Source organism: Balearica regulorum, chromosome Z (genome assembly GCF_011004875.1).
Source record: "Balearica regulorum gibbericeps isolate bBalReg1 chromosome Z, bBalReg1.pri, whole genome shotgun sequence".
In the NCBI taxonomy this organism is placed as follows: Eukaryota; Metazoa; Chordata; class Aves; order Gruiformes; family Gruidae; genus Balearica; species Balearica regulorum.
Genome location: NC_046220.1, coordinates 13,777,530 through 13,791,182, shown reverse-complemented (window position 1 = coordinate 13,791,182; position 13,653 = coordinate 13,777,530).

Genomic DNA, 13,653 nt, shown 5'->3' with positions numbered 1-13,653 from the left:
CGGAGGTGATTCCTTGCTGACTGCATACTCCTGTGTGGCTCCCGTGTACTTCTGCGAACCACTGAACAGCAAAAGGTTATGCCATGCAGAAGCCATGCCTTGGTAAGGCATAACTTAAGGTGTCTTAGGAAAGCTGAATGTAAATCAGGTTTAATTAGAAATATGTTTCCTACTGTCATGGTTTAGTCCCAGCCAGCCATTAAGCACCACACAGCCGCTCGCTTACTCCCCTCCACCATGTGGAGGAGAATCAGAAAAAAGGGGAAACTCATGGCTTGAGATAAAGATAGTTTAATAGGACAGAAAAGGATGGTGATGATAATAGTAGTAGTAATAATAATAATATAACAACAACAACAACAAAAGAACATACAAAACAAGTGATGCAGAATACAATTGCTCATCACCTGTTGACTGATGCCCAGCTAGTTCCTGAGCCACGGTGCCCACGCCCCCCAGCCAGCTGCCCCAGTTTATACACTGAACGTGACATCATATGTTATGGAATATCCCTTTGCCCAGTTGAGGTCAGCTGTCCTGGCTGTGTCCCCTCCCAGCTTCTTGTGCCCCTCCTCACTAGCAAAGCATGGGAAGCTGAAAAGTCTTTGACTTGGTGCAAACATGCCCAGCAACAACCAAAACATCCGTGTGTTACCAACATTATTCTCATCCTAAATCCAAACCACAGCACTATACCCACTGCTAGGAAGAAAATTGTCTCAGCTGAAAGCAAGACACCTATGCCACCAGAAGAACAGATGCAGTCAAATGTACGAAGTCCATTCAGTGATGTCGCAGAATGATACATTTGCAGTTGTTTGGCAGCAAGGAATTACTGCTAGAAGTGATGATGAACTAGAACATAGTTCTCTTCTACTCTCTACTTGCTGGAGGTATATGACATTTATTTTGGAACTGAGCTTCATTTTCCTATTGGTTTTCCAGGTCACCTTTAAAAGTTCATTTTGTAGTGTGTTGCACTGTCATAGGTTATTATTTCCAGGTCTGTATCAAAAAGTTGCATATGCTAACTTTAATATGTAGTATGACAAAGATGAAACAGGTTTACTATGCATATGACTGAGAAGATTTGTAATTACAGCCCAATTAAATTTGAAATTAGGAGAAGGATTCCGAGAAAATTAAATCAGGCTGTTTACAAAAATAAAACAAAATGTACATATATCATAGGAGAGACTTCATGTGATTGATTACACAAATGCTAATTAATTTTTAGGATATTGTACTATTGCTGCTTAAAAACATATCAGCTAAATTATATGAGTTCCTGCATTGATTCATATCACTGCACAGTTAAAAAAAATCCAGTATATTTAAAGTATTTACTATACAACTGTGTTGTTTTTCACTTTAAAATATATTTTTGATTTTTTCCTTGAAAAATAAATTTAATATTTCACTTGGAGGAAGAGGCAATTGGTATGTAAAATACACTCATGAATTATTTATGAAACCTTAAAATAATTTTATTGGGTTTTGATCAACTACTTTGTTGGGAAAAAATATTATACACTGGGCATTGGTCAGCATGAGGAAAAAGATCCTGATTATATTCTGGACTGCAACAGAAATATTTCTAATGAATTTTGGCTGTCCTTATAGATTAAGCACAGTGCTTTTTTGAGGAGGAGGGCTGATTGTGTTTGTATTAGGTAAATAAAAATGCGTGACTCCCCAGAAAGTATCTATTATTTCTGTTTAGAGCCTTTGATATTATTTTTATGATGGTTTCATAGAGAATAAAAATTAGACATCAAGATGCCACTTTTGAGAGACAAATCACAGGCTCTTCCTCAGAAAAGAATTAGTTCTGTTTGTAACACTTTTCATTACAGTGTTTGCTCTCAGAAAAATATTTCGCCTAAGAGACTTAGTGCCTTGTGTAACTTTTTTTTTTTTTAAACTATGTCATAAAATATGTTCTCTGCTGTTTAAAATTATTGTAATTATTAATCTCAGTGAATGGAAGTTTTGATCACCGCCTTCAAGTTGCTTCTAAGTAGATACAAAGGTAGCACGCAGGGAATCAAACCATCTGCGCAGCTGATTTAAGATGCTGCTGTTCTAACCGGATGCTGTTGAAATGCCACGTTAAACATGAGCAGTATGGCACTGCATAGTGAGTCTCGCCAAGCGAGGCAGCTGGATAGCATTGTCTGTATTTGAGGGAGCACAGTTTCACAAACAGCAGCCACTGCAGGGGAACCAGCTGATTCCTTACACGGTCAGAACTTTAAAGATCGTAAATGGTTGCTTGGTTATTACTATTATTTTTTAAATATTAGTCTACAAAAGCACTTAGCTAAAGTTACTTCGTTTTTCATCTGTGGATAAAGCATGTCAAGGGTTTTCTAAAAAGCAGCAACTGAAAAAAGGTTTTGTGCACATGAATGCATAGTAAGTTGTTATATGGCATTTTACATGTCCATCTTAAAATTATAAGCACTGATTTAGCTTTATGAGATCACTGACATTGGTAAATGTGCCCTTTTCACAGAACGTAATTGAAGATTAATTGTGGAATAGGTCCTTTAGTCAGGAAGGAAGATGAGGTGGTTAATTGATGCAGAAACGTAAAGAAGAACAGCGTAATTTTAGGAGCATAGACACCAAATTAAAAACTGATTATGAACTCCTGCAATTTAGTCCAAGTACTATAAACCTTCATGTTTATTGCTAAGTCAATCTGCAATATATGGAGAGAGAAAAATGTTTGTTCACCTTATTTATGGCCAAATTTAAATGTTAAATGGATTTTTTTTTCTCAAATCTCATGTTTCACAGCCCTTTCTTGGCATTAAAATAAGTAAACAGAATACATAAAAGGTAAAGAAGTATCTGAAGCTTGTAAAAAGGTTTAGCCACATACCAGTTAATCAAACTGATTCTGTAGTCAGACAGGGAAAGATCCCAAAAGCATGAATGTAAATATGGCATGCCTATTAAATTGTAGAGCACAAGAAAATGTCGTGCTTTTTCATGGGATCTGTGTTGATTATTGTCAGATTCAAAACTTGATTTTCATCTTTAGTATTGAATGGTTCTGCAAAGTTGTTCTAGATGAGTATCTTGTACTGTGAATTTTCAAATCTATGATCTTGCATCCTATCTTCCATTTTCAGACTCCAGTCAAACTTGCTTTACTTACAAAATCTCAGCTTTATTTCCCTGGAATACTGTGTGCAGTTCTGCATGTCTGTATTGAAGACATATCTGCTGGGAGTGGAACAAATGCAGACAAAGACTTATGAGGTCACTAGAGGAAGCGAGGACATGACTGGAAATCTTGTTTAGTCTAAACATGAAACTTGCCTGTAAAGACAAGCAGAAAGAGAGTACTGGGAAAGACATTTAAGCTGAATATGAATACTGGTGAGGAACTATAAATACATTTTGGTTAGGTTACTTGTTCCTGGGCTGCCTTCTTGACTTGCCTGACCCTACCATTGTTGTGCAGCTGGTGTTTATGTGGGCTTGTAGAAAACCGCATCCGAAAGCTCATTCGAGCAGGAAGTCCTGTCCATTTGCATCTCCCCCCCTGGATCAGCATCCTGATTGAATTTGCTGTGTTGGCACAACAGAATGAGAAGTGAAAACCTAACTGCTGAAAATGGCACTGGTTTATCTCACACAAGCGATAGTCCGGCTTATTCCAGTCCTTGAGATGTGAGGCATCAGAATTAAGGTCCAAGATTTAATTCCATCGTGTTGAAGCGATGCAGATCTTCACTCAAAAATGGTAGCTGAACTGCTCCAAATTTGAAGTATTTTAGATATGAAATTTCTCAATCTACATATTTCTGGTTATTAGTATGTTTTTTTTACACAAAGTCATTGTTACCATGTGTAGCCTGGTTATAGTTAGTGTCTCATAATTGTATGGAAACTAAACTTTTGAATTGCATCCACACTAGGGGGCTGTGTTGCTTTAACAATGTCTGTTTCAGAGAGCCGTATACTAAGAGCAGAGCCCGTATAAACAAGTTGAAAGCATACTTTTCCCTACATAAAAAAGAGGATGGGAGAATAGTAAAGGGGAATGACTTGCATTTTAGACAAATACAAGGTAGGAACAAGGAAAATTGTGTGTGTGTATATATATATACACACTTAGATGAAATGTTGATGTTTAAGGATGAAGTGATGCTTTCATTGTCTTGAGATGAGTGGAAAGGCTCAGACCAGCACCCTGGTTACTTCAGTCCTAATGTGGTGCTTCAGACCTAGGATGCATAACCCAATTTGCTGGAACTGGGGATTGACAGGTTGCTCTTCATCAAGATTTAGCAACCGTAGTGTTTTCTCCTCCAAAAAGCAAAATTTCTATGCACTGCATATCCCAGTGCTTCTGCTTTGGTGTCCTATTTCTTTGGCTGCACCAGTTTCTGTGCTACAGGTTGTAGGATTGCTTTGTTACAAATACAGGCACTCCTTAAACTATCTTTTTGGGAAGCCATCTGCTCTATATCCCAAGCAAAATTCAGATTAATTGTTATCTTCTCCAACTTGTTTTCCAGGACTCATCAGGACATTGACGTGAAGGTATACTGAAACTCGAGTGGATGCAGTATTGGAAAATTAACTGAAGGGACCTCCTGCCATTGTAAAGGCTGGTAATATAATTTCTGTCTTCAATTTCTACTAACCCTTTTAAATACTCAGTGGATTTAAGCAACTCTATTAACGGATTGTCTTCTTGTCTAACTGTGTAAAAAAGGGTATTTTAAGGAAACGGGTTTCTTATGGAATTTACCTTTGTACTAAAATGCCATAGAGCTCTTAATATTGTTCCCAGGAAGTTAAAATAGGTTGCATCTACCATAGTAAGGCCCTATTTAGACAATTGAAGTTACCTTTGAATTCCTGATCCTATTGTCTCATATTGTGTGGGCACCTCTGAAGAGCTAGAACCCATTAATCGAAAGAGTTAGGTATCAAGATTTAGGTAGAATTGAGGCCATCGAATATGTCTCTTCTTGCCAAATATTGGTGTCAGATCACATAATACTAGAGCTTCATTGGTTGTTTCACTAACCTGCATATTTTTTAAAAAAATACAACAGTCACATCAACTTTGCAGGAGAACCCATTATGACAATTTCTGTGCTTTCATTATTTTAAAAGTATGCCTCTATATGTCTTGGCATGATGAAGTTTATCATCAGTAAATTACTCACTTGATGAAATAAACTGATACAGGAATTGGTAGATCATGGTTTTACTAAATCTCCAGTTGGTAAGTCTTAGTCCCATAGCAAGAAAGATGAGGCTTCGCGGGCATCTATGTCAGTTTGCTGCTAGGGTCGTTCCAGTCTGGTGGATCCTGTTCCTTGCACTGTTGCTACTTTGTCTGAGAACTGAGAAATGGAATTTACTAAGATTTATTGTCTCATGGAAAGTATGACATGTCAAAGATGTGAATGACTGAAAATCTTTTTAGTTGACCAGTTTTTGAAAATGTGTTACTTCACTGCCACAGCCCTAAATTAACACTGAAATTTTATCAGGAGAATTGGGAACCACTGGGCACCTAATTATACCTCTGCTTGCTGCAGAAAAAGGTAATGTTGCCACTGTTCTTCACTAAATACCAACAGGCCAAAGGGAATGTATTTAACTGAAGCAGGAGATGTGGTAAAGTGAAGAATGGCAGCTTCTAAAGCTGTTGGAGTGTAATACATGCTCATTATTGAAAACTGGAATCAGAGTCAGGAATCAGCAGGCAATGTTTGACATGGGCAACATGTAAACCTGGTTAGAATTGCAATTTAGACTATCCCTTTAATGTTGGTAAAGGGTCTTCAATAGAGTAGCTTTAATTTACCATTACTTTAGCAATGATACACAATAAACAAATCTCCAAATGCTGTATTTTCTATGGACCAGTAGATTTTATATTTATATTATTTATTTTATGGTTTATAAGGAAGGCTTTCCATTTTAATTGTACCACTAAGCAAAGAAAAGTGAATCCTCTCATGAGGAACAAAAATTCTGTTATCTACCCTCATGTCTTAAACAAAGGACGTGGGTGCAAGAGGAGAGGCAGTGCTGAAACGTCTGTGAGTTTTTTGAACATCTGTGATTATATTGTGAGATGGCATGTACGTTTACTGCTAATATTATAAAAGACAAATGTGCCCATGTATAAAAATTAGTTTTCATTCCTTATTCCTTTGTATGCAAAAGGGAGAAAATGTTTGCTGTTTGCAGCTCCCTGTATTTTTATTGATAAAATGTTGCAATCAACACTTCGTCTCACTACTTCATTTCATCTTTTTTATGTGTGTCTCAGTGGGGAACTCTAAACTGTACTTTTATAATGTCCTCTCTCTCTGCCAACTTTTATCTTTAGCTGCTGAAGAAGATTAATAATCCCCATACCTTAGCTGCAGAAGTTTAATAAACAAAGCTTAATTAAAACAAGAGAAGCACAATAAACCCAAAGGGTTCTGCTTTAGCACTGCAGATTCATGTCATTTTTCTTGTTTGTTGTGTGTTTTTAAAAATTGGGGGGGGGGGGGGGGGGGGGAGGGCTGGAAGAGAACTTCAGGTTTTTATATTTAATTGAACTAACAGCATGTGCTGACAAGTAATAAATAATGGCGACACAGTGACTAAATAAATTGGTTTCCTCAAGCAATGATTCATTCGCTGTCTTTCATTGCCATCAGGTTAAGAGACAGCTTCTTTTTGTCAGCCTATAGGAGGAATATTTGATAGTGTAACAACCTCCTTTCCATTCCAGCCAGAGCAGCCTTTTAAATGCATTGAATTAATATAAATAAAAATGCGGCAATTAAACAAAACTTGGGCTGCTCCTTGAGTTACCAAAAAAAAAAAAAATCCCTGCAGAATCAGTTATCAAGAAAACATCTTGCAGTGACTCAGTGCACTTTGCAGGAAGGAAACACTGCTGATAGGCAAGGTTCTTGTACTTTTGCAGAAAAAGGATTGTTGGTATTGAATCACGGATGAAGTCCCTGATCTTAGTCGGCTTCTGCTAAGCACTCATCATTCTAGAATAGGATAAATACTGACCATGTTCTTGCAAAAATTCTTTGCTGTCAGACCTATACCTACTTATGAAAGAGATTGATTGGTTCTTTAAGTGTGCACCATTTGGAATATTTTCTAGTAGCTTAATGTATCACATGGTTTTGCTAACCTTATATGGAGTCATTGCTATGGAGACTGGAAAACAAGAAACCAAACAGAAAAACTAAAAATCAGCTTTTGGGACTTTCCCATCACATAGTCCAACAGTAGGAGGAGCCTTGGAGGGATACTGCCAGAGTGAAATTTATGGGCTACAGTAACTTGCACATATAAGTGAGACTGAGGAAGTCACTGCATTTGTTGTACTGATACTCTGCTCATTTCTTTAGCTGGATTCCTTTCAGGATTTTGGGTCTGAAGAGCCTAGCTGGTCAAAAGACTGTTTTCCATCAAAGATAATTGGGGCAGCTGGGAGAATATGTTTATAGAGGAGATGGTGGCAGTTCAAGAGTTGCTTATACGGCAGGCTTCTTTCTTGCTTGGCTCTCTGTCAGGAAACTTACCCTGACCATCTGCACGGCATGGTACGTGACTGATGTGGTACAGCATGGCATCTCCAATAGCTCAGCCTCTAGCCCACTACATATCCATGCAGCACTTATGAAACAGGAAACATTCATGAAAAGGAGACACTTAAAATATACTAGGCTTTTTAGATATAATGAATCTTGCCAGTTGGCTGCTTAAGTGTTATGAAAGGCATTTTCAATGCCCGGAAGACATCCACAAACTTTTTCATGCAAGAAACCATGCCTACTAGGAACTAATTTTTTTTTTAATCAGCTCTACTTTTTCCCCTGTCAGAGCTCTTTTCTCCACTCACTCACCATACTAACACCCCCTAATGTAAATAAAGCAACATCCAACATAGAATAGGATACAAAGAAAAACATTTGCTAGTTATTTCCTAGGTCTTTTAAGAGAGTGAATCTGATTTAATCAGAAAGCACACTCCTGATTACACTGAAAATTCACTGTTCATAATATATTATTAATGCTAATATGGTATTAGGACAGGTGCTTACTGTAGCTTCTGCTCCTAGCTCAGCACCAGACCTGCATGCCTTACAGAAATTCCTCATTAATTATGACATTTCTTCCAAATGCCTGAGCTTTATACCCACAAGTATTGTTCGTGCATTTTCAGCTAATTATTGCTCTCTTCTGTTGTGTTTGTACTACTTAGAAATAAATATTAACCATGTGCAGGCTGTTATCTGCCTCTGTCATTTATCTAACCTTCTGATTCACCTTTCCATCCAGTTGTCAGGGAACTTTAAAGCGCAATTCTGCCCTGCACAGCGTTGGTTTAAGTCCGGGACACAATAAAGGACTGCTCTGTGTGCGCATCCAGAGTCAGGTATGCTGCTGTTATGCCTTGACAACAACCGTAAATTGTTCTCCTCTAATGGTACTGGCCAGTGGCAATACAAGTGGCATAACACCTTCTCAACACAGGAAGATGGTTCCTGCCCCACATAAATTTCCTTCTCATTATGTGCTGCAAAGTTATAGACCTAAGGTCTGATTTGTTTATGATCTGTGTTTTTGTTAACCCCACAGAGCTATTACAAGAAAGCCAGAATGAATTGAGTTAGGGCAAGTCTCTCTTTTTTCAGTCTTCCATACAATATCAGCTTGTAGTTGTGACCCGTGCAACTCCGTGCTTTTGTTTCCTTTTGTTTCCCTTCATAGGCTCTTTTCCTAAACTTTATATTTGCATCTTCTCAGTCAACAGCTGATATGCATCTTTAATTCTTTGAGTCAGAAAAAACTACCCTCTCTTGATCCTTTTTAAAAAAGAAATGTTATTCAATGTTCAATGTTCCCAGAAACAAAGGCCAAATGCCAACTACAATTGAGCCTACTTACATCCTGTTGACACTAGAGGATTTCCACAAAATAAATACTTAATTATGTTTATTTTAAAAAGTGTCCATGTTTGTTTTCTTTCTGAGACTTTCTTTGTCTCAGTCATTGGATCCTGTTATACCTTCTCCTTGTTGACTGAAGAGACTCCTGTTACCATGTTTGTGCTTCCTAAGTGGAACCTAGGGACAGTGATCAATGTATCCACTAACCAATTTCTAATAAGGTAAAAAGATTGAGATACTTAAAATCTTCCTGTGCGCTGTACCTTTTCCAGTTACTTAATTCATCCTTAATTAGGTCTTCCAGGAATCCTCTCCAGCATTCTGATGTCCTTCTTGAATTGAGGACATTGGATCATCATAAGATACTTCAGGCCAGCAGGGACCTTGGCAGGCTCAGCTGTGGGGTCGCAACAGGGCTCAAGGGTGTTATCCCACAGGGGCTGGAGACCCTCCAAGGAGCGAGACGGCACCATCTACCTGGGCCAAGCCCCACTGCCCAGCTGTCCTCATGGGACCAAATCTTTTCCTTATCTCCAGCCTCTCTGGCCCTGCTCAGCTGGCTGCTGGACAGGGCCCAGGACCTTCACCCCAGAGCTGTCCCCAGCCCCACTGGCATTGCTGCTGGGGCTTTGCCTGCCTGGGTCAGGGCTACACAGTGCTGCTGTCCCAAGTGCATGGGGGTCCTGGTAAACCCTTCCTCCCACCGATCCCAGTCCCTCTGAGAGGGACATCAGGACTAGAAAGATTATTTTATTATCATTAGCACTCATGCCAACTAGAGAGTACATCTCCTTTCTCCACTCTTTGATAATTTCCTCCTGCAGCAGTGTCCCACATTCTGAAATACAGCTGTCCTGGATGTGGGATCACTAACATTTTTCATCAGCTGTTTCAACTTACTTTTGGGTGCCCATGGTGAAAAAACTCACCCTACTTAATTCCAGCCTCTTCACTTAGAATGAAAGAGAATCTTAATGAACAGCCCTGTGGAGCAGGGCAATCCTATGATCTACTTTACTGAGGTGTGCAACCAAGGCAGAGAGATTTGAAGTTCAGTCCACAAAGCCACTTGGGTGTTGTCATGCTGAGTGTTGGAGTGACTACCTTTTTTAGCTGCTGCTCTGAGTTAGGCTTAAGGTTCCCATCTTACTCTTTATTTTCCCAACAAAATGGGCATCAGGCATCCTTTTCACTGTTCCTTGCATGATCTCTTGCTCTGCTCTCAGTCTAGCATTTGGTAGTGGTAGAGGTACATCTTTCATATCTATTTGAGAAAATGATGCTGTCTTATGGGCAAACTCTGATAATCTATAAAACTTCTTGGTTCAGCACATTAATTTTGGTCCTGTAGACTTACCGCCAAGGCTAGAGCTGTTGTGCAGTTACAGTAAATACTAATGAGGTTTTCATAAAGACAGAGCTCGTGCATGTTCATAGAGTGGTTGTCTTTGCACTCATGTTTAAATTTTTCTTTTTTTAACTTTTCCTGCACCTGTTTATCATGCCTCCTTGCTCCTGTCTCTTTGGGTTTAGGCTGTGGCTCAGTCTCCCTGTGAAGGTTTCTGCTGGCAGTGTTTTGCTCTCTTGGACCACCCTATAGGCCTTCCCAGATAACTAGAAATTTCTCTTTTGTCTTTAAAAGTACAGCCAGTTCTTGGAGTAATTCTGAGGCTTATATGGAGGAAAACAACTACAAATAGCATCTTTATTTGCCAGACACTTTCCCTGACCCTGTCTCTTTCATATCCTTTCTCTCTTCCTTCTCTGCTTGTGAAGCACAGTCTAGTTTTAATGAGCCCACTCTTTCCCTCAGTTAATGAGAACAGAAAAGATTTGTGTTGTTCACAGCCAACAAGTGGTTTATTGGCAGCAACTAGAGGTTGTTAACATACTTTTTGGTCTGTGGGGAAAAAAGTATTGAACAGGTGCTTTATATATATTATGAAAAGAAGGAGGACATATTATTTTATGCAGAGAATTGGTTGGTTTTGTGACCTAGGTTGTTAAATCCAACGAAATTGGTAATCCGATTTCTTGGTGTTCTGATATAACGCTGTCCTTAAAAGAAAACAGACAAAATCCAATATGCATTTACCTTTGGAAAAAATTTGCTTTCATAGTTCTTAGGGTGATAGAGCTTTTCTCAAAGTCGAGTATAGAAAGGCTTTCTGCAGTAGATATCTGACTCCACAGTGTTCAAAACATGTTTCAGTACGCAGATGGTGCAAAGTTCCAGGCTAAGAGAAAAGCTGCTCATGGAGCGCATAAGTAATGAATAACATTAAAAATCTCTTCATTATTGAAGGGTCTACATTACTACTAGTAAAGAATGGAAAATGAGAGAGAGTGTTTACAACAGCTCGGTACCTTTCTTTTTTAAAGAACTGTATGTTCCACTTCAGAGTCTTTGTATTATGTCACCCCACAGTAGCATGTCCTCTTATTTCACATGAGACCGTGTATTACCAAATGAGTAGCCTATCATTCTCCATCTTGTACACATAACATACATTTATAGATTATTAAATAAAAACAAAAGAATTGCCTGAACAGTGTTGTGCTTGTTTACACCATATGATGCTCTGACTCAATATTTCCTTTTCATTTTATGTACTTTTGTTATTGAAAATATTTATTTAGTTAGCACTGCTAATGAATGCACTGTTGTCATAGCTGGATATGATTTTCAGGGGCCATCTGCAAGGAATGATGAACAAGTCTCTAAATAGTTTATTAGACTTCCTAAATTTGTATGCTAGTTATACTGGAAAATTTAACTGAGGTGTGATTTCTTTTGTCAAGTTTTAGGCCTGCTGTTATTGCAGGGCTGTAAGTTTTTCTGACTCAGAAATGCAGTAAAACTGTTGACTTCTGAAGGTTTTACTATGTATAGTAGCCTGATTCCATGTGAATAGAGAAGTAAAAGCACCCTGCTACTATTTCCTGTGTGTGCATATGTACCCAGCATGTATGTATGTATGTACATAAATAAGAAGACTCTCTTTCTTTTTTTACCAACAGATAGAGGTAACAAAGGCCATCCCTGGGAAAAGAATAACTGGAAAACAACAGATTTTCCCTTTTGACAGGGTTGCATTTAACCCAGGCGCTACTCACTGCACAGCCTTACTGAACAGCTGTGTCAGTGTAACTGAGGGGCAGCACAGGAGGAAGAATAAGACTCAACGTCTGGGGCAGGAACTCCTTGAACTGACGTTTTCTCTGGGATAAAAGCCCATGACACTGTGTCCTAACATCTGTAAAGCTCTATTAATATAGATGTACTTCATGAAACACATGCATGCATCTATCTTACCCAATGACAGCCTTTTATGGAGGAATTGTTAGTCCGTTTCTTGCACATATCATTTCTGTAACACACCAAGTTGCTAAATTATGGGTAAAGTTCCTGAAGTAATTCATTGCTAGGGTGACCTGAGTGACAAAAGCCACAAAATCACTTTTGTGAAAATGCTGAGGTAATTGAGGTCTTTGGAAAATGATACTCCTGGCCATACATTAACCAAGTCAAGTCTTGGTGAAATTTGCATAGCAGTCTGAAGGTGTCTCTGTAAGGAACTGACTGAGCTTTCTCATTAACTGAAAAATGGCAGCAGCAGAAATGGAAGTAACGACAGGGAGAGAAAAATGGTGAGAAGGGCAGGCAGGTGGCTGGGACCCAGAGATGTTGAACTGCATACAGAGTTGTTACAACCACGCTGGCCAGCCCGGCTGCAGGGATGGGGAGCTCTCATCTCCAGCAGCAGGGGATGACAGGCACAAGCCGGCTGTGAGCGCAGGCTGTGTGTTAGGCAGCGAAACGCAGGGTTTAGGCAATCCACAGTGTGTAGCTGGAAAACATACACTGGTATTGACTGGGAGCCCATCTGGGCCTTGCAACACTATGCCTGAGGGGCTTTATTGTACTGTTGCAGGATGCACTGAGAGACTTTGCAGGCTCTATTTGTAGTGATGCTCCTTAAGCATTAACAATCAAAACAAAATTGTATTTTTAGCAGAAGCATTACAGGAATTAGCATATAAACAAATGCAGGAGAAAGACAAAAACTTGTGCAAGCTGTTTTGCTTCTGATACAATTTTCTCAAAAGAATTGACTTCAAACTCCAATCCTGGGGCTGTGTCTGACCCTGGGTCCTACCCGCAGGCCAGTGTCCTGGTCCTAGCTCTCCCATCACTGTGCCCAGGGAGGTACCCAATGCCCGGGGCTGGGGCTGCCCCCCCCAGCTGCCCTGCTGCTTGGTGGGGTGGTGATACGGCCCTGGCTGTCAGGTTCTGCCCTGCAACCCCCAGGGGAGGTCCCAATATTCCTGCCCCAGCAGCCTGCAGCCCTCATGGTACCCCAGCAAAGGTGGTTTTTTGATTTTTGCTTTATTTTCCTTTTGCTTTATTTTCCTTCTTATGTGACTTCTGGCTGAACTGTATGATCATGTGGCATTTATTCATGCCCATGCCTAAGAAGCATATTGGCTCCAGAGGAAAGCAAGTAATTACGTACTAACACGAATAAGAACCAACAAAGTGTTCTGTGCCTGTCACAGTCATTTAAGAAATGTCCAGCTTCCTTTTCCCATCCTTATACACCTTATACCTTCCTCCTTACACACCAAGAGAAATACTTGTTGAGAGCGGAATCCAAAACACACAGAAGTCAAATGTCTTCTTCCCACCAGCAAGTCT